The following is a 25,676-nucleotide window of genomic DNA, read 5'->3' on the forward strand; positions in this document are numbered from 1 at the left end:
CTTGCTGCAGCCTCCTTTTTGTGTACTTGTGGAGATTGATGAGGTCTCCACTCAGCCACTTCTTCTCCAGACTAAACTCCCCTTGACTTCTAGTCTCTTCACCAGCTTTTTTGCTCTTCTCTAAACATGCTCACGCAACTCAATATCCTTGTAGCGAGGGGCACAACACAGAGGGAGCTTTCCTTCTCTTCAAGCTTCTACCTGTAACTGAGGAGGTATGCTGAGTTTCTAAGTAGAAACTGCCCCACCATGCATTTCCCTTCTAGCCCGTGCCCCAGCAGTGCCATGTTGTGGTGGAAGACAGGCTTAAGTACCTGTGAATTACAGTTTTCTGCCTGATCTGTTTACAAGCAATGGAGAAACTTTGTGTCCTGCACTGATCAATAGCTGACAAGTTTTACAGGAAATATTGAGTTTACATGTGTTTTTTTCTTTACATAATTAGATGATGACATACATGATAAATAAGTGAGAATTGCACTACATTATTCTGGTTAAGAAGAGATTAAGGGTTATGCTACAGGACTGATTCATACCCTGCAGAGTAGTGAATCAAGTGAAGAAACACAGAGAGAGCTTGATGGAGCATGCAGAGCATGTCATTGGGCTTTGCCATAAAAATATGTACCCATAAATTTAGGTGCCATAAAACCAATACTCCAACTTGTGATAAAATAAGGGAGAACAGAACTGTCTAAAACCAGCATTTTTTCCCTGAGTTCCACTGATGCATTCACTCATTCACATTTCATGTACAAAAATATCCCTAAATCTTGAAGATAAAAGGAACCACAGGGGCCTTCAGATACAGTGAAAGAAAACAGTGCATAATACAGTAAATAGCTCATAATTCCCAGGCAAATTTCACAGAGACGTTGATCTGCAGGGGAAATCAGTGTAAAAGTGGGGTTTCCTTTTCATCCCTTCCAAAGTTTCAAACCTTTGATGCTGTCTGCCAAAGATTCCTTCTGAACAAAGATATTTTACAGTAGCCTGTCAGTCACTCAAGATTTATGGGCAGAAAGTCAAACTTCATAACCTACATAGTCTTTGAAACTTAATTTGGCAAACAAAGTGCTAACTTGCCCTTCTGCAACACCACTTAATATTAGATACCTGTCTCCTTCTCTATGCCAAAAAAAGCATTAACAAGTCTTGAGTGTTGCATTTTCATCTGTAATTTCACAGACACAGCTGATTCCCCATCTTTTACCCAATTCAAAATGTCACGTTAATTAATTTCCCTTATCAGATATTTGCTTTTAAGTAAAATTTCAGTTCCTCTAACTGGATTGGAATAGAGCTCAGTTGTAGGGCAATACAGTCCATAAGGACTAATGATTTATTATGTTCTGTGTTGGACTATTATTCAAACACACAAATTGGAAACTTGGCTGATTCTCTCTTTCTATTAACAAAATAGCTGAGAGACTGAGTTAGACTGAGATTGGAAAAAAAATAAAATTTAATGTGAATCAATGACTGACACCTTAACTGAGCAAAGTGTCAGACGGATGGTAAAGAATAAAAATAGCAAGAATAAATACAGCACAATACAGAAACTGTCTGTCTATTATACCTTATGTGAAAATGCATACTGGAAGATAGTACATACAAGCCCCAAGAGAAGCATTTCCATCTAGCACTGGTTAGGCTGATAGCTGTGTATGATTACTGACACAGCTACATCTGCCTGCAGACACTTTCTTCAACTGTTTCCTCCATTTGTCTCTTTAATCACCTCTTACATTTTGTCTTGATTGCTAGCTCTCAAGGGCAGGAACTGTTTCCTTCTATTTGTTTCCGTGCCCAGTGAAACCTCATTTGGGGGCCTTAGGGATGCCCAAAATAGAAATAAACATCAGAAGTAAATACAATACTTGGAAATAGTTTCCCTCAAAAGGTTTGAATTAGAGGTAAGGTACACATCAAAGGCATACATTTCTTTCTCTTCTCAGAATTTGAATTGCAATTTCGCCACTTTTAAAATTTTGTCACCAGAAAGTGGCCAAACAAAGTATCTGAACCTAATGTCCAGAGACTTAAATCCTTTCCTTCTTGAAATTGCTACAGTCCAATGCAAAACTCTTTTCTGAAATTCACATGAGCAGCAATGGTTTAACAGAGAGAAACTTATGAAGCAATCCATTTCTTCCACTTGAGCATTGTTCCTCCACAGTATCAGTCTGCAGGCTGACAATTCAAACCACTTGGCTCACAGTGAGACTCCGGAGCAGAAGAATAGCTTGCTGCTACTCCCTATCAGCACAACATCCACTATCCAGCAATGTGTGTTTGCTACCAGGAAAGCATTAAGGTACTGCAGCCATATTGTTGCCTCTTTGCCTTAGAGCCTGGAAGACTTTTCTTGTGGGTGATTCTGCACCATCACTGACATCTCATTAAGGCGTGAATACCATTCAACATAAATATATACCAGAGACACCTGCCAGAAAATGAACAACATCCAGCATGCTTACACTGTCATTTTATGTATATGGTATCGGACCACATCTTTTTTCCTTTACCTGAAAAGAATTAGCCAACAAATGAACTGTCATATTGCCTTTTAACCAAGATTAGATTAGTAGGCTTTGAAGTATATGGAATTCTCTGTCATTCCTAAAGGTAGTTTCAGAGGAGGAGAAGAGGGAGAAGAGAGAAAAAGAAGCATATTTCTCTGTTGCTTTAATACTAATGTATTTGTTTGAATTCATAGAAAGCAACTGCAGAATGTCTAATTTGATCTGTCCGTGTTTCAAGTGGACTACAAATCTGTACCACTGCCTGTGCCAATAAAGTAACAACGAGTACGACACAAGTTGCATCCAAAGGCAGCTTTCTACAAGGAGGTAATTATTCAAACATAATGTTACTTTTGCTGCTCTTACAATGGTGGAAAGGTCTGTACTGTTTCAGTGGAATTTCAGAAGAGTGCTGATTCAAGAAGGTCACACTTATTTTTAGTACAAACTTCCTTTTCAGCAAATCCTCAACTCTGGTTGGGCTCCTGGGAGTGATGTAAATGTTCTCACTTGCAACTGTACTGAAGCTACTTCCTAATCAAAAATACTTCTAAATGCAGTGTTTGAGGAAGCAAGAGTAGCTAAGTGGCAATGCTGGGTGAGTACAGGTGCCATCTCCAAATAAACATTTTGCAAACATCAGTGGAGAGACCTTCAGTCAATGTAAACCACTGTAGTTCAATCAAACTTGCTTTAAGTCGTACTGGCTTCTCAGCCAGAGAGAGTTCTCAGAGCCTTTGTTCTCCCTGCTCAAAATATACTTAATGCTCTCATAAAGGATGCTAGTGTTCACAACAAGAGTGAGTTGTGCTGCTCTTTAACTGGCGGACCCCTGGAATACAGTACTGTATGCATGTTAGAACATTCTGGAATTTCTGTCTAATGCATGCCTTGTAGCAATTGAGCTGGTGGCATTGATTAGACTTCTCCCAAGCTTCAGAAAAGCCAACTAATCTGCTTTTTTCATTTTTCTAAGACCAACACAAATACAGCTTCATGCAAGATACTTTGGTGCCCTGAATCTTCTTTCTGAAGTTTGTGATTTCAAACACTGTATACGTAAGATGACTTTTTCTTGTTCCCTCTGTGTTCCCTCCTTTTTGTCATAGTGTGATTAAGTATAAATAGGCCATATAATTTCCTAACGTATATGGAAACCAAAATTTTACCTTCTTAGATGGAATACATTTTTCTGCTTGTACAGTGCAGCCCAAAGTGGCACCAGCTTTGAATAGGATGTTTGAATATTAGTGCAATACAGTTGCTATTACCATTATATTTATTTACTCAAAGCCTCCTTATGCATATGCTAGTACATATATATACACGTATATGTATATATACATATACATATACTTTCCCCCCAACATATATGCATGACACATCAGCACTAATTTAGTAAAAATCATGCTGCTGGGATGAAGGAATTTCCGAAGCTAAGAAAGTAATATTTATTCTTATATGGCTTCCAAATCAAAGAGAAAAGACTGAGCCTAGTGCTCTTCCTGATTTATAGAACCTATGGCTACCAGAAGCCAGCATGATGAGCTCTTCTTTCTGCTGCCTGAACTTTTCAGTCTCTACTGAACGACAGTCTGGGTGGAAATGGATATAGAATAACTGCCTGGCCAAGAAAATGATCACATGGCTACAGCAATACCACCTTAGTAACAGGGCTATTGTATCTAAAGCCTGTAAGCTCCAGCAAGGTTATATCATATGAAAAGTCTTACATGGAAGTGCTAACTTCATAGTGATCTCTAAAAGTGAATGGCCAGATTTGATCTCAAGAACAAATTCAGCAGCAACAGCAATGACACATCTATAAGTAATGATCAGAAGAGACACTATTCCGTGTTAGAAAATCTCCCATCTTGCTGCCTTGGCCTCACTGTGCATTCAGCTACCCCTGTAAAAGTCCAAGAAAAATCATGGAATGTAACCATGTCAGCATTTTCCCATGATACAGTAAGTCTGATCAGTAATGGACAGATCTTGTTATATTCATTTATTACGGACCTTCTTTACACTATGATGGGATGTGTTCACGCACAACAGCTGCACTTCAATCCACAAATTATTAGGCTTAACGTGAGAATTACCAGACAAAATTTGATGGTCTGTGTTATGCATGAAGCAAGACCAGAAAATCTAATGGCCATAAAAAAAACATGACAGTGTTAAACAAAATCTTTTATTTCTACAAACATGTAGGGATAACTTACTCTCCTTCAAACAGAAGTCTAGTAAAAAGAAATAGTGTTTAACCAAACAGCGAGGAAACCAAAAATTTATGAATCAGAACTACTGCATAAGAAAAAACACATAACCAGAAAAAGCAACAGCTTCTATGAACTAACCCCAGAAATATCTAACAAATAGCCCTTCCCATCACATTCAACATTTCTTTTCCTGGGAAATGCAAAAGGACCACAAAAAAAGGAGACAAGAAACTGACCTGGGTTGTGTAACAGAAATAACAAAAACATTTGAGATTCTCCTGTGACAAGATCTTTAAAAGCATGCAAGTGAATGAGAAACCCAAGTTCTACTTCAGTGTCTCATCAGAAGAGACTTAGGATAGCAACACCTACCTACCCACATGTAAAAAGCACACACTGATCTACACACATGCGTGCACATGCCTTGCCATGTTGAAGGCAGAGTGCAGAAACCAGCTGTCTGACCTGAATTCTATTCCCTGCTATGGTGCAGATTTGCCATGTGATGCTGGCAAGCATATTTTGCTTCCTTTGGCTAACCAAGCCTTTGGAAACCTCTGAGTGGAAGATGTTGTTACTGCTATTACCCTTTTAAATTCACAGTTCCTAGAAAGCGAAAGACAAGAGTTCTTTGCAAGTCAGTGAATGGAATTAGTAAAAACACAACAACAACATCAACAACACCACCAACAAAAAGACAGGAATACAACCTGCAGGCTGCGGTTTCCAGAAAATGAGGATAGCTAGGCCAGCACAGTGGAGCTGTTCAGGAGAGCATCCTTTGTCTGAGCCTGTTTGGGTGGTGGGCTGACTGCTCCTCAAGCACCTTGCGTGGCTGATTCTGGTAGCAGAAGGGATCATGCAAGATGCCCAGGCTGAATGGTGCCAAGGGGATCAGGCAGATGTGAGCAAACAGAAGCTCAGCAGGTGTCTGGGGGGCTCAGAAGACAGGAGACAAGTGGCTATCAGCAAGACGCATCATGGAGTGCCAGACATCACAACCGGATTGGCACGTGGCAAGACAATAGCCAGGGTGGCCAGTTCATTTTCTCTTGTCATTTCTCTAACGGTTGCTGCTCAGCCACGTGAATGGTAGTGCAGGTGGCCACAGAAACTTCATGCCAGCTTTGTGCCCACTGCCACTACCAGCCTCCAACATCTTTTTGTGACTGGCAGTGCAGCCATCATTCATCTTTCCTCTCCTGTCCTGCTCCTGTTGTCGCTACAGCTGGCCGTTCATTTCATGTGGCCAAAAAAGCGGTCTAGCACTCCAGGTATCTGGCCCTTATGCCAGGAGGCTGGTGCATGAACACAGTGGGCAATCACCACAACTCCTTTAAATCACATGGTGGCTTGGAGTCTCTCCCGAATGCTGGCAGGGGGAGGGAGGTAGAGCCCAGAGAAGGCTCCCACCTCTCTGACAACCCTTTTGAATCTAACTTTTGTGCACGAAGCACATTCTGTCTAACCTTTTCTGCATAGTAGAGAGTTCTCCCCCACTGTAAGAGGAATGCATGGGTGCCCTCTGCTATACATGCTTTACTACCATTTTAATTGGATTCAGCACTGCTTACTCATTGCCCAGCTGCTGTGGGCTGCATGCCAGATGTGACGATTAGGCCCAAGGGAAAGACACCAGTGAGAGTGATTTTGCCTCATGTACTAAGCAACAGCATCTACCTTTATTTAAAAGAACAATGCAAACTTTATTACTAGTTTGATGAAACACAGATACACTGACCATGCAGAGCTTTCCATTAAGATCTGCAGAAATGCATGGCTAAAATAAGATTTGCAAAATTTGCAAAATGCAAAGTGATTTTCAAGTGATTCAGGGGTATCTCCTTATTTTGTTCAGATCTATGTAAACATAAGTACTAACCAGCTCTCCTGTCCCTTTGTTTGCAACTTTACAAGGCCATATATCAGGCACAATAATGTCAGCTATGATATGTAACATCACTACCTCCTGCCTCCGTAAGTGATAAGCTGAAAAGATTTGGACAACCCCCAGGCAGAACTGATGAGCCTCAGCCTGCAGAATGGTAGTAGCAGGTGTCAAGTCAGTAGGCAAAACTCAGCATGCCTAATGCTGGCAACCTGTCTTGTCAAGATCAACATTACTGCTCGATCCAGCACAGTACGAAAAGAAAATGTAAAGAACAAATGGAGGCCTAAATAGGAGAAACCTTCTGCTGACCTGGGTGAGACATCCTTGATGACTGCCGCGTTAATAGGATGCTGCTGTTCAGAGAGGGAACAGTCAGATGGAAGATGAACATCTCCCAGATGGAATTAGAAGCATCTTAGGCCTATCGATTTTGGTTGTAACCTTTACTGTAAACAGTCCACGGGGGCCTCATCAGCCACCTGTTCAGTGATATTTGCATTGAAATATAGAGCCAAAGCAAATGAGAAAATGGCCACAGTTCCTTGCTAAAGCATCTGCTCTGTTCCATCCCTCTGTCTATGCAGCACCAAGAATAGCAAAGGTACACGTTTTAGAGGAAGGGGTAACACAGTGGCACTAGCTCACTCACACAGCACCAGAAACAATGAACACACCATTTGTCATGATGTTGATGGTGGTGGTAGTGGTATTATATCATGCAATATTTCACTTTCTAATAATTGCTCAATTCTATACTGAAATCAGGCTTGCCAAAACTGGGAGGAAAGCCATCTGTGCCTGAAGGATGACTGCCAGAAACATTTGCAATTTTATTTTGGGGTTATAAACCTGCAGAATGGAACAAAGGCAATGCCTAAATAACCCCTTTCACTCACCACCCCCAACCACATACAGCAACAGACCTAACCCTGGAACAGTTTGGCTGGTCATTACAAAGATGTCTTTATTATTTTTAAAAGCCTCACATTTAAGAGATAAAAATAGCTCTATTGATTATTTGTGGGACTTCAGCAAACCTCTGTCAAGGTTTTGAATTGATTTAAGAGCTAAATGTAGCAATCACTGCTTTTTGACAGGAGAGAATGCCATCTCTAATATATACTCTGCTGTTTCATCTCAGCATGCTTAATAGAAAACAGATACACTACCAGCAACATCATTACTCTCCCCAACCCTCACTTTGCCTGGGAAATATCAGTGCCAGTCAGCTGACCTTCCATTCTCTCATCTGATAGATGGAATAAAAATTATGTAGCTGCAGGTGACCCAAAGCTATAATGGGAGTGAAACGTGGCCTCCCTTTGTTTTCCTTTCCTTTTAGATAACAAAGGTGAAACATGGAGCCTGCTGTATTTACACAGCAATATTGACAATTGCTACTGATTAAAAGTTTGAACACAGCCCTGCAGACATTGTCTCAGCTGCCACGTGTCTGCTGTAAATGTAACATTAGGATCAGGCAGTAATCCTAAAACAATCTCTCCAGCTCAGCCAGATCTTCAGGTCAGATTTCCTCAGTTCCTTAGCATCTGCCTGCTTTCACTGCTGGTACGTACTTATTTGGATTCCAGCCCTTCTTCACCCTCTGACCAGAAAGAAAGCCTTAATTACCACTCCTCTTACCTCTGTGTAACAGATCAGATTGATACACAACGGCACAGGTTAACTCTGAAGACAAAGTTAGGATCCCACAGAAGATACTGCTGTGTTTAATGCACCTAATTGCTGCTTAACATAATCACAAAAAAACTCTCTCTCTCTCTCTCTTTTTTTTTTTTTTTTTTTAATGCAAGAAACGATGTTAGCTCTTCATGCATGAAATTCAGCTATATTCTTCAGGAAACTTGTCCCATTTATTTGAAATAAAAGTGATGGACATTTTTGTAAGGTGATAAAACAGCAGAGAAATGCAGATCCTCACATTTAAGTCAGCTGTTAAGTAATCAGATCACACTGATGAATTTTGGTGCAATTTGGCCAGTTGCAGCCCTAAACACATTTCTGCAAAAGTTGACCTACTGACATGGCTTCATTTACGCTGAATGAAATAGCAAGTTTTGCCAGAGTATTTTCCAAAAGGAACCAACTGACCTGGCTATGAAGTGGTCTGATACAATACCAAGGTACTCCCCTTCCCTCAAAATACAAATGAATTCTACTGCAAATGCTACGAACGGACATGGACATCTATGTATTAATTACTCCAGCAGTCGATGCCATGCTACCCCAAAGCGCTGCACTGGGGTGCAGCCTCTGGGCTGCCCACCACTGCCCTGCACGGCAGCAGCCTAGTCATGGCAACAGCAAGATTTTGGCAGACCTCAGCATTGTCTGCTGTGGAAGGCTGCTCGGCACAAGGAAACGCAGACATGGAGCCATCAGGCGAGCCGACTCCTACAGGCAAAAGAAAGTGTAAGGCTTGTCCCGTTGGAAATCAGGCAAATTCATCTTGATAAGTTATGCTTGTCCCTGTCAGATAAGAACCTCAAGTAAGCAAAGACTTTGCAGTATGTATTTTTAACTTTAGCCCCCAAATTTTTTTATTATATTGGTTTTCTCAGGTTTCTCTGCACCTTTCAGAAGAGCATGAAAGAAACTACTGCAAACATGAATTTTCCACAAAAAATGTAATCCCTGAAGAAAATTTTAAGTGCTGGTGGATAAACACAAGTGCATGGGAAACAAACAAAGAAACAAACAAAAAACCCACCTCTGAGTGCTAAGGAAACAATCAATTTAAGTGGGAAAACTGTTAATCAGCACTCCATCTGACATTTCTCACCCTTGAACATCCATCCATCCGTCCGTCCGTCCGTCCATCCATCCATCCATCCATCCACGTGTCCATAAACACAGACTTTCACCCCAAATTTAAAAGGCTCATTTATCACAGGAAAGGGTTTTTATTAAAACTTTAGAGAAATTTCATAGATCTGTCTTTCACGATTACTCTTCACTGCCCAATGTTTTTTTGCTGATATTTTTGGAAACTTTAAAAGAGTAAAATAAATCTGACTCTGAGACAGAAAATCCATGTAGTTTGCTTTTCCTCTGAGATGAGCATGATGCTTGCAATAATCCAGTTCCTGCAGTTTGCTAGTAATTGCTAGCTGCAAGTGGCAGTCTCTGAGCTTTGTTCTGCCTAGATTCACGCCCAAACAATTCCCAAATTTTACATTACATATAATCCTAACAGCTTTATGGACAAGTTAATACTAGAAAGAACCCTATCCCCAAGAACGCCTCTTGGGTAAAGGGATGAACTCAGTGTGGCAACATGACACATTCTTCACTCATATTTTCACTGCACCACAAAAGGGTTATAAAAAAAAAACAAAACACAGAAGGCAAAGCAAGAAGCCAACAGATACACTAAAAAAAACTGTATTTCCAGGATACTGCTGAGACAAATGATATTGTCAGTTAACCTGGACATAAGGTTAATTACTGTAATTCAATTTATTTTAAGGGAAAATGCTATATGCAGATATCATCAATTAACCTCTGCATATAAAAATCACAATTTCTTTAATTAATAGAACAGTGCAAGATCACTTTAATTACTGGGAGTCTGTTACTGAGGGGAAGCACAAAATTATCTGATATGATTGCAAGGGCAAACTTAACATTGAGGTATTGAGGATCAGAAAAAGTGAAAAGACATTACAGTTACACAGAGATGAGGCCCTGCACCACACAAATACACTGCTCTCTTCTCCTGACACACATTCACCCACACACTGAAGAATACAAGCATCCTTACATGTTCAGTCACACCTGCTTCTTAGCGCAGCACGAGGGAATTAGAGCAGCATAGAAAAGGGAGTCAAAAGCAGCATTGACAAATGCCTGTACTACATGTTACAAAAGCAATAGCTCTGTTATTATGTGCTTTACTTCTCTGGAAAAGCTGTGGAGAAAAAGGATCAGTGTAGCAAGAGAGAACGAGCCCACAGAGTATGACTGCCTGAATGGGGCATGATGGATGAGCTTCCTCGTGGATAGGAAAAGCCTCTAATCCATTCTCTGGCTCATTGGTGGAGCAAGGCAAAGCCACTCTCTTCTTTTCCGGGAAATATTCTCTGCCCTTTTAAAACCACGTGCAGGGGTTTCGCAAAGGACAACCCCGACTGTCACCCAGATGAGGCAGCAGTCTGTTTCCAGGTCCTGTGCTAGGGCAGGCTCAGATATGCAGCCTTCAACACAGCACCAAGACAAAGGCATTTCTATATTGCTTGCAGTTCCTACAGCTATTTTAGGAATGATTGGCTGCATTCAGGTTCCAACAACAATAATGAGATACACGGGAAAAGAAGTTATTTTTACAGCACCAGCACCCAGCTAATGATTGATGCTGAAAACATCATTATTAATACTCCAGCTAATTTTGTGGAGTTGAAAATAACAACACTGTGCAACAAACAGAATGTAGATATCATACCCATGATGAAACCACATCTACCAGTACCAGAACAACAGGAGTCTCACCCTGGAGTTCACTGAGGAAAGCTCAATTCTAACTGTAAGACCACTGCTTTCTCAGACAACTCGAGACCTATTCCCAAACTTCCTGCTCTTTTATCCCCCGACTGGGGAACACAAGAAAAGCAACGGTTCATTAGTTGAATGCACCTACGTGAATTCAGCAAGATTGCTTGATGAGTAGGCACACAGAGTCATGGGTTTTCTACAAGTCTGCCAGGTGTTTTTGAACCCAGATGAATTCTTCATAGTTTCCCTGACAGAACAGAAATTCCTGTGTAGCAACAGGGAAGAAGACAGCATAGCTGGCAAGCTGCTGCTGTTATTTCTTACTCTGCAGTTCTGCTGCTTATGTGATTTATATCAAATGCTGCAGAGAGAGTTTCCTCTAACTTCAGGTTGGCCTCAGTAATGTGGACATTCAGCTGATCAGCTGCCAGGAGCCGACCTACAGCCAAGTCCCAAATTCCTGCCAGTAGAGAGAAGAGGAAAAAAGCAAAAAATACATTAGACCATAAAATCAAATTACTTTCTAATGAGACTGAAGGCTGAATGCATGCACTGTGCTGAACTCGCTAGAAAAGCTTGAAGAGATCCAGGTTGCCATAAAGGTGTAGACTCCAATCTGGCAAACCCATATCAATCCTTGCCTACATGTATGAGTAACATCCCAGATACACCACAGAGCAATGATTCTCCAGCTTGCAGCAGAACTACATAGTTAGCAGTTACAACTAAAGGACACTGGCTTGTTTTTATTTTTACTACTGGAAATGCTGACCTTGATGTCTGCTGGATTGTAAATAGCAACTAGATAACTGTTGCCACTGGACTTCAGAGAAAACTGTAGTTGCTGTACAGATCACGCCATCAGCATCAGCTCATGGGTTATGTTGCTTCACCTATTTATAAGCCTTCCATGTACAAAGAACTGTATATACTTAACAACTGCATCCTCATGAAAGCACATCTCCTTACATAAAGACTCAGTTACATTCTGCTAACTTTATGGCTTTTGGGTAATGTCTCTCTTCTAAAGCGAGGAAATGGAAATACCACATCCAGATTTCCTGTGAAATTTGAGGTTGTCGGTAATCTTTCAGAAGAAGAAAATCTTTTAGTTTGAATTCTTGCTTTCTTAGAGTAACCAAATGAGATGCTTTTGGTCGTATTGCATGCTGTATTTCTTCTCGTTAAAATTTGCCTGTGAGCAATTCAAAAGAGAATCTCATGGGTTTTACTCTTCAGTGGTAAACATTACCACAGTAGATTTAAGTAAGAGACTATTCTTTGCACATGCATGCACCTATATTAAAACTCTGCTTGTGAAAAACTCAATTTTAGAATATCTATGACTATACACATTGACAATTTCTGGTATCTGTACAACAGGATCACCTACATAATGGTCTGTGATCACTCAGTAAAAGAGCTTTCAGATCCAAATATAGCACAGACAACACATCTACACAAGTGTTAAAACATTCAGGCTCAAAAAAAAAAAAAAAAAACCAAACAAAAAAACAAGTGTGACATACAAAAGATGACAACATGGGCAAGTTTCCTGAAGCAGCTTTTTGGAAGACCTCTCTCAATGACTTGCAGTAACAAAGCCACGTGAAAGGACTTCCTTTAGGCACTTCTCCTCTTCTGGTGGAAATTTGAAGAAAGCACTAACCTATAAAATCTTTTCGGGAAGCTGAGAGGGCACTGAGCTCTGCTACCTGACATCTTTATTACTTCAGGGTTCTTAGCAATAGCTTTTCCTAGATATCTGTTATAGATGTATCTCAGTGGGAAAAATAGCCAAGAACTTTCCCACACTCCCAAAAACTTCAGGAAAGGGAGCCCTGTATTTAGTTCACTTATCAGTCAGCTACTCTCACTGCTTTTGGATTCAGAAACACATCCAGCCACAAAACAAATGGCACTCTCCAAACATGCCAATCAAAAATTTTAAACAAAACAAACAACAAAACATAATTTTGAATAGTGAGAATATTACATATTTCAAAAATACATGGAAAAATAAAGGTTGAAATTTACTGAACCACCTCATTGAATGCTGAGGCCTACCACAACTTTCCCCCTTAATTTGAAGCTAGAAATCATGTTTGTTTGGTTTGTTTTTCCCTCAGCAAATAACCATACTTTTTTCCTCTTTGTCCTTAAAGGATTACCTAGTCCCCCTGAACAGGAAAAAAACACCTGCACAGGATCTGCATGGAGGAGTATGGAGTCATTAGGGGCAGCAGGAACCTATGACTAGAAAGACTGAGGTGCAAAATGGCAATGCTAAATAAAATGTTTTTATAAAGAACAAAATTTGTTTGTGAAAATGAAAACTGATGCCTTGCTGGTACAGACTGCAAGAAATGCTTGTACTCTTCCTTTCTTAATCCTTAAGGAGCTCCCCAGAAGCTCTTTCCTTCGTTGCAGTTACTTCCAGGAACACTCTCTTGTAAAAGAACTTGGCTTTCCTCACACAAGAACAGATTTGGCTTTCCTTACACCAGAACAGATTACTCCCCTTACTCATACACACCCTTACATTCCCCCAAAACTGAGAATGTTATTTCTGCGGCAAGCTCGTGGTGACATATGGTATCTTCCCTCCTTATTTTGGGAGTGCTTTCAGATGATCACTAATGCTTCACATAAAATAGAATTTAAACCAACAACAACAACAAAACCTGGTTCTTTAAGATCAAGAGATGACTAAACTTGGAATACACCTTTTAACACACATTTTGTTAAAGCTGAATTGTGACATTCTCTTTTCTGGATGTTGTTAAGCTCTGAAGTGAGGTTTTATATGGATGAATTGGGATAGAGAGATGTAGTAGACTTCTCACAGGGGTTGGGCAAGGAAGAAGAAGAAGAAAAGGAAGAGGAAGCTGCTTCCTTCTGGAGCTCTCCAGCCATCTTCCCTCTTTTTCCATTTGGGATACAGACCAACTGCCTTGCTCTTTCTCAGTTGCTGGAGCTAGGCACCCTGCTTTCCCTTGACCCGTCAAACAAAGGTAACCATATCCCTCTGCCAGGAACTAAGCATGCAGCCCCTGCTGTGTGTTCCCCAGGGGCATGACACAGTGATCCAGAAGAATTTTTCCTGGCTGGAAATGCAAATGGGCACAGAAATATTTTCATAACAAATTTCACTGCTTTTTCATCTCTTGCTGTGCATACTTAGAAATGTACAAGGTCAAACATATTAGGACAAGAATGCTAAACTAACACATGCTCCATAGGCTCTTCTTGCCTAGGTTTCTCTTAAACAGGATTAATTGTACTGCATGAACCAATACACACAACTTATCTTAAAAACATTCCTTTCCAGTATACTGCTTTCAAGGTATTTCCAATGTAAATACAGACAAAAGGTACACTCTCTTTTATGACAGCCCTGAAATAAAGGAGCTCTAATTAGCAAAAACAGATTTGACTTCAGAGGTAACAGTTTTGAATGCTACAGTAGGAAACCTCTCCTTTCACCTTATTCAGCAGTAACCACTCTCACCTTTCCTCCTTCTTACACCTTTTCCTCTTTGACTTTGCAAATCTATACAGTAGATGAATAGATGATTTCCTACAATAAGAATCTGATTACTGATTGCTACTTTGTCACAAACCACCTGCACATCATCTACAGTCAATCAATGTCCTGTATAAGCTGACAAAGTCCCATCCTGTCCAAACTATTTTTGCTATTTCTAGCTAGATCCAACTACTTAGTAGTTGTAAAGCTGTAACCCAGTTTCTGCCTATCACAAATTATACAGTTCGGGCTACAACCCATATGGCAAAATACTGCTTGGGATTAAAGCAGAGAATGTGATCAACAGAGTTACCAACAGCAAGAAAATAATTTTAAAAAGATATTACTCTGCTGGAAGAATATACTGCTCCACTGGAGTTCCTTTTGGTTGTTCTTTTTCTAAATGTTTGTTTTACCCCAAGAATGCTGTGCAATTTTTAAGAAAAAAAGACTGAGAAGTTTACAATCTATGTCGACAACACATACATTTGTGGATGAAGCATTTTTTCCAAATTTTTACAAGAAAAACAGTTAGATGCAAATATACAAGCCTTCTTTGACTTTGTTCTTTCTCTAAACAAACTAGACTGTAAAACTATTGATGGAGTTTCAATAGCATAGCAGCCACTGTAATAACTGAGTTCCAGCATCCCAAACTGCTGCTCAGGTCAACAGAGTTTTCGGCTTGAACAAACGCAGTGAATTGCTGACCTCCAGTCCAGCAGCAAGTCCTTCTAAAAACTCAACCATCCACGCACGCACACACATGAATGCATTCCCCAAGACAGATGAATTATTGCTTGCAGTTTCTGTTTCGGCAGGGACATGGCTTTGGAGCACAGTTTTCCAGTTCAAGAAGCACAAACATGATTCATCTCACTGGCAATGCTCAATTCATAATCATCTATTTGTTTGGTGTTTCCATCATTACCAACTGATCAGTCAGAGTTACCTCTTTTTCTAGCTACAAAACTTACAAAACTTATTTAAATAGCAAAAAAGTTGTTATTAATTTATTTTTTATTTTTTTTTTTCCCAAACAGTAGACTTCAGACACATTGGTGCTTTAAAAACCTGGGCAGGGTCTGGTAGTGGATTGCACAATTCACCACTTGGTCTTGGTTCAGTAACAAGAGAAATGATTCCCCACATTTTTCAATTGTCCTATAAAAGTTTTTCTTTGTTCTGTCTAATCAACTGAGTTAAATTAAATTTAACTATTAGGCTGCAACATCTGCATTTACCTAGAATACTTCAATCATCGCAGTAAATTTACACTTAAAAGCAAACCTCAGAATGTCTTGGACAAATTTAAGATTTAAGATGCAAATAGTTACCAGATGATAGAACTAAAATAATATGGTTTCAATCAACAGTCATTAATTTTTAAGTTTCAAGTTTAGCAGTAATAAGACAATATTCAATGTTACTTTTTTTTCTTTTTTCTTTTACAAAAAAAAATAAGACAAAGAGCCAAGGGTCAGTACTGAAGGAAAACAGTATCATAAGCATCAGTGACAAAAAGGAAGGGAAAAAAATACAATCCAGCACATTACAGCTTTCAGCTGAAATCACAGCCAGATCTTGCATGATATAAACAGCAGCAGTAGTTCCCTTGAGACTGCAATGTTACGCACAAAACACTTCATTGATGTCTCTGAGGGACCAAAGGAGGCTGAAGGTCTGTTTTAGCTAACTATTCCAATCCTCCAATCACCTCCCCCAGAATCAGCACTCACCTTCTTTAACCATAGCAGCAGCTAAAAGCCCAACTGCTCACTGCTTTGAAGAACTTGCACTTAATAAAGCTCTGTAAGTTTGATTTCTAAGTTTTTCTAAATTTAAAAAAAACACTAAAAATATATTTTATAGAGTTTATTAATCTTTATCTTTGGTATCCAAAAGCAGTGAAGGCTTCTGAAAGGCTAGCAAGTAATTCAGAGGCAAGTAGTGAACACCACCTCATCTGAGTCTTGCACTGCTCTTCTCATTCCCCTCCTCTTCCCAGCCTCCCCCCACCCCCCCTTACTTTGTTGACATCAAGATGGACAATACATGAAAATTTGATTCTTGGTAAGACGAGTCATGCAAATTAGCTTAATGAAATAGATGACTTTGTGTATGTCCCTTTGATACTGATTAAGCTCAAGTATCCACTCAGCTAATGACTAAAGCAATACCATGAGAGCTCATGTGGAAGTGCCATAGCTATACTTTTTTTCTAAACAGCCCTTTACTCAGCACTTATATCTACCTCAGGTCCCCCCGGCCAGGAAAACAGGCCAGCTTCCAAACAGCAGACAGAAGCAGTTAACTGCTTAAGACATGACTGACACAACATAAAAATCTGCAGCTACTTTACACAGCTTGGGCCTCATCGCTTAAAGGAGATATGCTTTTGTGTCCCCAGTTTTCAAAGCAGATTACCAGTGCACTGCAAGAGTCTGCTTTGACTCTGTAATTATAGCCATCTTAATAATGATCTGTTCGATGGCTGCCTACTGCTGGTGCCCAGACAATTTAATCACTGTGCACGCAGCTGTGGAGAACTAGCTATCCTTCCTGTCATTTGAAACATGGGACATGTTGTGTGAAGGCGGTGTAAATGAACATCTGCTGAACTAGCTGGCTAATATACTTTCATTATTTAAAGCCTAAACTACAAAGTAGACTAGTAAAAGTGATAGCACTTTGCCTCTTATTACAAAAAGATTCTTCACCTCAGCTGTACTAGATGAACAGTCACTTCTTACCAGGCCTATACACATATTATTTATTGAGCACCAGCTGTGTGCTCGGCACTGTACAGATATAGAGAGATGCAATCCCTACTCCTGGGAAGTTTTTATACTCAAAAGTAGAGGAATTTGGCAGTCATTCTGCTTGTAGAAAACCCATTGACTTCACTACTGGGAGCTGTTGCAGAAGCAGGCATTAAGGCAGTTGTTGAAGCCAGTACAGTACCAGGTTGTAGCTGCAGTGAGATATGAAATCAATGCAGTGCTCCTACATGAACCTGTGAACTTTTAGGCCTTGTGGAAAGTACTGTGAAAGCCAACACAGAAGAGCTATGAATATCGCCCAGCATATGCAAAGATGCAGAAAGATGATGCAGTACTACAAGTTCCAATAGTTCTTTGTTGCTGATGCTAGGCTTCTCTCTACACCTCACCACCTGTTCTTGCTGTCTTAATCTGTTCTCATGCTATGATGGTTTCAAGGCAATATTGATTCAAGAATGTCCATCAACAGAAGAACCAATGTCCAATTTCCTCCAGTACCAGGGATTTATTAAGACTCCTAAGTAAACACCAGGAGTTGGCCTAATGTGAGAAGGAGAAATGAATCACCATCATGACCTCCAAAACGTATTTTATACTTGAGATGAAATCCTTCTCTCAGATTCCTACAAAGATTTCCCACACCTAAAGAACAGAAGGGTCTGAAGTTACAGTTGTATTTATACACAGTGGATGGAAAAAGCTGAAAAAGAAATGGAGAAGAGCAAGGCTTAAGAGGAAAAAAAGGGGGTAGACCTGGGTACAGGAACTGGGGAACAGAGAACAAACAAAGCTAAAACTGTGAAGATGGAGGTTCAAAGAGCTGGAACAGCTATGGAGGGAGAGCTGTCACAGCATCTGGGCATGGAGGGAGAGAAAAGACTGGCAATGTGAGTGGGAGATGGAGAGAAAAATACAAAGATAAGAAGGAGATTTTAAAATGAATATAGCTGTAGAAAGACTGCAAGGCAGACAGACAGATGCAGATATGTGTAAAAGAATCTTTAGAAGTGAAGGAAGGCAATTACAGGCAAAGGGAGAAGAAAGAGAAAAGATTCAGAGGAAATTCATAAGAAAAGGAAAAAAGAAGGACATCATCTGGTTGGAAAGAATTGAAAGAGTAAGAGAACACATCATTAATACTACTGTTGAATGTTATACTCATTTTCATTTGGAGTCTCTGCTTAGAAATTGGGTCTCATGGATATGAGTTATTTTGTTCCTTACTAAATCACCAACTTTTTAATTTTACAGGAATAATTAAAGGAGAGGGAAGGGCACAGGGAAGTCTGTGTATTGACTGATGCCATGAATTAAACAGGCGAAGACATTGCCCTCCCCACAGCTGGCTCACAGGAAGACCATGGGTCCCAGTAGCACAGCTACACATAACACAGGTTCATAGCCTGCATCCTGTAGGTCTCTACTGGACCAAAAGCCTTTCCCATTGCTTCTGTCAGATTCTCTCTGGTCATGTGCCATTGACACTGCTTCTTTATCAGCTTCTAAATCACATAAATACATTAAAACACAGTAAATACTTCCTTACATGCACTTTTCCATATCACTAGTCACTGTAGTTGCCTCAGAGATACATTTTGATCACACACAAAAGGAAAAGTAGCTTCTAGATCATGGCTGGGAAGGCAGGTGGTCCACGAAACAACTATATCACTCTTGTGAGACTTAAACTAAAAAAGCTGGAGACTTACTGAGCCAAGGGAATTTTGCCTGTGCATGAGAATTGTCCTTATGTTTAAGAGATGAAGAATTTGGAGTCTGGGCCCAGCTCCCTGTGTGTATCCATGTGTGGCTTGATTTATATAGTAATTGTGTCTGTTGCCTGCAGCACATGTACTTGTTATAAAAGCATGGGAAAATGTCTTCCCACAGAGCACTATCATACACCTCAGACAGTGGCTGCAAATGAGAGGACTGACAAATGACCCATAAGGAGGGGAAAAAAATATCTAAGCTTCAAGGTGGCATGGAAGAGCACGATGGGAAGGACAGAGGCAGGGGAAAAGCAAGGACAATGGAATGGGAACCTCAAAGAACTAACAAGGAGCAAGAACGTACACAGAAAGCCCACCACATCATGGACCTAACTCATCTCATGGGAGTTGGGCAGATAAATCTAAATAGAATAGACCTCCATTTTCATACAGCTGCAAAGATAAACATCCTTCCCATGAAATCATTATAAATCCCTAATCTTCAGGGTCTATTTAAAAATTGTAACTCAGCTGTTGCAATTTGTATCGGACTGGAATTTGGCAGTCCCAGACATCAAATCAATTCCACATGAGAAGGGAATCTACAATACTCCACTTTACAGCCTGAAATTGCACTTTCAAGGGTTTTAGATGCTTTCTACACTACTCCAAAGTGAAAGAAAGAGTAGGATAATTTTTAAAGCTAGGGATCGTTGCAGCTCTCAGTACAGTCAATGGAAAATTCCCACTGGATATAAAGGACCCAGTCAGAAATACAGACGACATGCTTTTGACATTGCTCTTCTCAAAAACAATGAAGAAATAAAAATGATGCATAAATATTTAAGATTAGGGCATTTACATCCTGAATATGTACAATAGATATTCGACATTAATATATCACTTACCAGCCAGACATGCTGTTATATAGCACATTGCTGTTCCTTGCATAGTCTTTCATTGATTTCCATGCATTTCTCCATGCCTTTTTTTTTTTTTCCTAATACCATCTTATTTTAATGGGGTTACATGTCCCACATAAGGTTCGTATTCCATATGGCAAAGATAATGAGCTATGCACTGTCATACATTCAAACCGTTAAAAGAATGCAAACTGCAGATCTGGATCCTGAAATATATAGGCAGACAAAACTGCCATTTAATTTAATAAAGTCAATGGGACTGCAGCCAGTAAGTCAGACCTTATGAAATTAATATTCTGCACTAGCTAGTCTGCTAGTTTATGTTATAGGATGTGTCGGGCACTGCTAAAGACAACATACCGAATTCAACCTCACACAACCCTACAGCAGGAACACTCCGTTTATTTATATGGAAACGTTCCTACTAAACAAGCACTGGAACCTGTGAAGTCTGGTTTGCTAGGAATTTGTGTCTTTAAAAGGACAGAGTTCCCTGTCTGGAGGCCCCAGTGAAGTCGCACTCTTCTACCTGCTTGCTGGGTCTCATGAAACTTGCAGTACCTTGGAAAACCACTGTCTTGCTGGCAGTTTGGGCTATGTCAACCCAGCCCCTCAAAAGTTACTGTGGGAGAGCTGACAGCCACATGTGTGCAGACAATATGATCACAGAAGCCTTTTTCCTTAGGATGCCAGGCTAAAAATATATCCATTTACATTAATTGCGCAGAAGAATTTCAGCCCTGGAACTACAGTGGGAATTGTACCCCAAATTGCTCAGAGCCAAATTTAGCTCTGGAGACTGAATGAGGCTCAGCCTATCTCTGAATCCCCTCAGTTCTGTGGGTTTCAGACACTTCCTTCACACTGTCCTCACACAGTTGTTTGCATTTAATGGGAAACAGTTGAGTTTCCTGTTAACTTGTAAGCAAACAAAGCGCCCTCTCCATGAGCACTGGGGTCCCTGCCTGGCTGCCTTTAAATAGCCGAGGCTGACCAGATAGTGACCGTCAGTTCAGCGAAGAAAGGACCGTTGTGCCAGCCCGCTGCCCCCCCGGGAGCTGGGCCACACAGCGCTGCCATCGCCTGTCGCAGCCCCGCTCACAGCTTGGGGAGGTAGGCTGAGCAGACAAGAGCTGGCTGTCAACGTGTCGGGGCGACATCATCGTGCAAAAATCCTGGAACAGATGCTGGCGGGTGGACAAAAATTTGTTACTTATTTGCAGGGATTTTAGAACGGGAAAGGCGCGGGGGGGAGTAAAATACCTCAGTTCTCCACACAGGGACCTGGCAAAATCCCAAACCCTGCTCCCCCTGAAAAGCTCCGTGTGCCAGCGTTTCCTTCAGGTACTATGGCAGCGTCGACAGCAAGATGTTCTCAGCAGCCGAGTAACAGCTGCACAATACAAGCAGCAACTGAATGGCTGAACAGCTCTTTATACAGGCGTGGTGTGATAAAAACCTGGTGTTCTTTTGTGCTTCACAAAGCCTCTACTTTGCTGACTCCAAGTTCAAATCTCACGGGCTATTAGGAGAAGGAAGAAGGACAATGCATTAACATGCACGGTAGAAAAGAATGTGCTTTATTCTGGAAACCAAGCCTGCACTAGGAGCTGTGTTACATCCTAAATACCAAGCCAGAAACAGCTTTCGTATCAATTAAAAGGTAAGTATTTTGGCACACAGCGATCGAGCCTTCAGTCGCAGTGCAACTCAAGCCTGATCTACATGATGTGGTAAAAGTGGAGCACTGTCCCCTCACTAGCTGTGCTCTCTAATAAGGACAAACGAAAGAGATACAAAGCCGTCATCAAATGGCAGTCTTGCATCTTATTTTTTAGAGGTTGTGACTTTTTTTCCCCCAAGTTCCCAATCTTTACTCCCCATAGAATAAATAATAGCCACATAAATGAGAGGTTGGAACCTCTCTTTATACCGAGTCAAACCTTGTGTGAGCAGAGATAGTTAGGCTATTTCTAACTCATTTGAATTGCGCTGAAGTAACAATAAGAGGAAAAATATATATATAGATCGGGAGACCATGGTACAGAAAGGCAGAGGAGGACTGGATTGGCTATTCTTGGTGGCAAGCTACGAGCCAACTGAAATACCTGGTCTCCAAGTTTGTTCTTCAGGGGAGTTATCTAATGCCCTTCTCCTCATGTTTAAATTTTGTCCAGAAGAGGGCTTGTAAGGAGGCCATACCGAATTCAGGTGGAACAGTGCATGACTGGTAGGTACCCTTCCACAGTGAGCTAGCTGGTGTTTGCCCCCAGATCCACATGTTCTCTTGAGAATATTTATGAGCAATTCAAATTGCATGAAAATTTATGAGCAATTCAAATTGCATGAGGCCTTTGTTTATTCCTCTGCAAATCAGCATCACAATACAGTACCTGTCTCACAAGGAAGTTACGAGGCTTCATTGATTCTCATAATGCACTACAAGATAATCAAATAAAGGATGCTAGGCAAGTGTATGATGATGTTATTGCTCCCTGGAAATCCCCCCTTTTCCTAGTTGGCATGATTTTCCCTTTTCTCTGTTTAATTTTAATCTCTCTTAGCCCTTGGGCTACAGTTTACTGCTCTGTCTCTAAACTGAGGCCAAAAACTCTTTGCAAATAAATCTCCACTAGCAAAGTTGAGTCAGTGTCAGAGTTTTTAGTGTAAACTATGGGAATTAAAACAAGTTACACTGTCAGTAATATAAAAATTCAGCTCTCTCATCCTTGTTGCAAAAGCTTTTTATAGAACTCTCTAAAAGAAGACTAAGTGTTTGAAGGTCAACAATTGTTTTTGTGCCATATGTGCTTAAGGCTGAATATCCCTATGAACACTTGCACAGATTTGGGGGGAGGAGGGGCAGGTGTAGAGTGTAGTGAGAGAAGGCCCAGCAGTTGAGGAAAGCTTGAATTACATGCTGGCCTTGCAGAAGCAAACTGCTAATTACTAAGAATTAGCTTAGACTAAAAATCCTGAACAATGTTGGAACTGAAACCAGACAGCACAGTCCTTCCACTTATCAGTTTTTTAAAAACAAGGCGATCACTTTGAGAAGGAAAAGAACAACTGCAGAGACATTTCATTTGAAAGAAATGATGTTCTGAATTTATAAATCGTATAAGATGGGGTGCTAAAAATATGGTTGAAATAACTGCGAAAAAAGGAGATTACCATAGATGCAATGAAGGGTTAATTTTTTATACTGATGATGATAGTCCACCAACATTGCTCTTGTCTGTCAGTAATTAACACGTTATTATCATTACTGGTTCAAACACTGTGGCAATTCCAGCACGCTTGCTGGTATCTTTCACACGTCTGGATATCTAGGACAGGAAAATCTCTAAGTTCTGTAAGCCTTAAAGAAGATTGATTTATCCATGCACGAATTTTCATGTGTAGCTGTATTATACCCTTGTTTGCATGTTTTTTTCCTTTCCGTAACTCCCATTACTAAATGAGTACTCTCTTACTTTAATGAGTTCTTTCACTCTGCCAGATTTCATAAAATCTCTTTAATATAAAAGAGAACAGATACATTCAAAGATGCGCAGCAGACCTTACACTAGCATACTGCAGAAGGTGCTCCTGGATGCTCATGAGGACAGCCTCGGCCCTCATTGATGTCTGTTCACCATCACGGTGATCCGTGCAGTGGAGCTTTAAGCTTCTACCTACTGAAAAATATGCATCCTGCAAGTCCCAGTGAAGAATGCACTGGTGGCAGTAGTGCATGATTTTCAGTTGTTCTGTTCTGCAGGACAATTTCATATTAGGTTCCCACTGAAATAAAGGATTCTTACGTAGCTGCCACCAGGTTCATTCATACTCAACTATGGTATTTGCTTCAGTGGTACAATTCCCTATTTCCTTCACTGTGAGAGTAAAATGAAGTACAGCTCTCTTTTTACTAGAATTCAATGGACAGATAACCTCCACAGTTCTCGTTACGAAGCACATGTTTTTAGCCTCTGTGGTGCTTAGTAACACGATGCTGTGCTCTGGGGGCCTCTCCACTTGAAATAATAAATAAATACTAAATACTAAATATAATATATGTTGTCAATTGCCCTCATGTTTCATTTTATTTGCTGTTTTTCTCTTTGTCTAATGACTTGGGAAGCGCAGTCTACTAATTACTAAGAATGCATAAATCCAAGTGGAAAGAATTTGTTTTTTTCCAGAATCACACACACAAAAGTCATGACACTTCCCACGTTAAGGAACTTTCAGAATACAACATTTTTATTTTTTTTTTCCAACCAGTTTTGAACTACATTCTTTGCTTCTTAAAAAGTTCAATTAAACCATTTAAAGGACTCCATTCTCAAGACTGTCTGCACTCATATTTTTTGACTCTGTTTGCAATGAATAATCAACATGTTAAAACAGGCTAACAAAATTTTTGATAAATCACTGCACTGTGACTAGAGACCTCTTTCAGCCTAAGTGGCATTTTTATTTACTTGAAGATTATAAAAAGTTGTGCAGATGAAACACGGATAAAGGCATATAAGCCCTCACCTTTTAGCAAAACATTCTTTCAAAGACACTGAAGGTGATGACAGGCTTGACTAAGTGCCAGCTGCAACTGGTGCAACTTTAAAGAGTGCAAGAGAGTGTGCTCATTATTTTTTTCTGGCCAGACCTGAGCAACTGTATCTTGGATACACTCCTCGTTAGTGCACTGAAACAGCCCCCGTCACCAGGGATTCCAACTGGACTGCTTCAGTGAGCCACTCACAAACTGAACACAGTGCATGAAAGATGATCCGACTCTCCTCGTTTTTCCCATTCTCCATCTCATTTTCCCTTCTGAGAATTCACTTTCAGTCAAAGGATTGCCTCCATCTTCACTTCCTCCTTTGTCCATCATTAAAATCAACAGAACAAATTTCAGGCCTCAACAAATGGAGGCATCAGAGTTAATATAAAAATGCCTGAACTATTACAGACTTTCCAAATGGAGGAGCAACATGTGCAGCTCTTAGACACACACCCCACCTCTGCACTGGCACTTTTTGTGAATTATGGGTTTCAGAAGAGGAGAGAAAGTAGCCTTGATCCAGATGAGAGGGAGAAGAGCTGGTGCTGCTTGAGAGGCAGCTCTGTCTGCTGCTAGTTCTGAGGGCTGAGAGCAGAGACCATGCTGACAGGGAGTAATGAGGAGGACCCAAAATGTTTCATCCCTTGATAAATCAGTATGTTAAGAGCAGATGCACAGGATCCTGGAACAAAATCACAATCAGTGAGAGTTTTGCCACTGATCTCACATGAGCAAGTTATTTCTCTCTTGACGTAAGGCTCACACTCACTCTCACTGATGCCAGCAGGAAAGCACACATTTTTTAAAGATGAAGAACAGGAAAGCACTCATTCTTATAAGAGGAAGATCATGTTGGCGGGTATTTCTGCCTACATTGTACAATAGCTATTAGTTAATAACCTAAGATAAATAAAAGGTACATGTTTTTCAGCTAATCATGTAGACAGACCTGCAGGTGACTGGTTCCATAGTGTACTCATTCCCAAGCATTCACTATAGGTAACACTTTCTGTACCTGCAAGTGCAGGAA

General features: G+C 40.5%; 1 protein-coding gene across 9 annotated transcripts in view; it reads right to left on the bottom strand.

The window, feature by feature from the left end:
• SEMA6A (semaphorin 6A) overlaps nucleotides 1-25,676 on the bottom strand; it is a 119,965-nt gene that overhangs the window by 67,584 nt on the left and 26,705 nt on the right. Inside the window, exon 2 of one of the 9 annotated variants that reach the window (XM_083818209.1) lies at nucleotides 1-25,328. The exons of the other annotated variants lie outside the window; for them this stretch is intronic. The gene's annotated coding sequence lies outside the window, so the exon portion shown is untranslated. The remainder of the gene's footprint in view (nucleotides 25,329-25,676) is intronic. 9 annotated transcript variants of the gene reach the window in all.

The sequence above is a fragment of the Anser anser genome, assembly GCF_964211835.1.
Source record: "Anser anser genome assembly, chromosome: Z".
Taxonomy (NCBI): Eukaryota; Metazoa; Chordata; class Aves; order Anseriformes; family Anatidae; genus Anser; species Anser anser.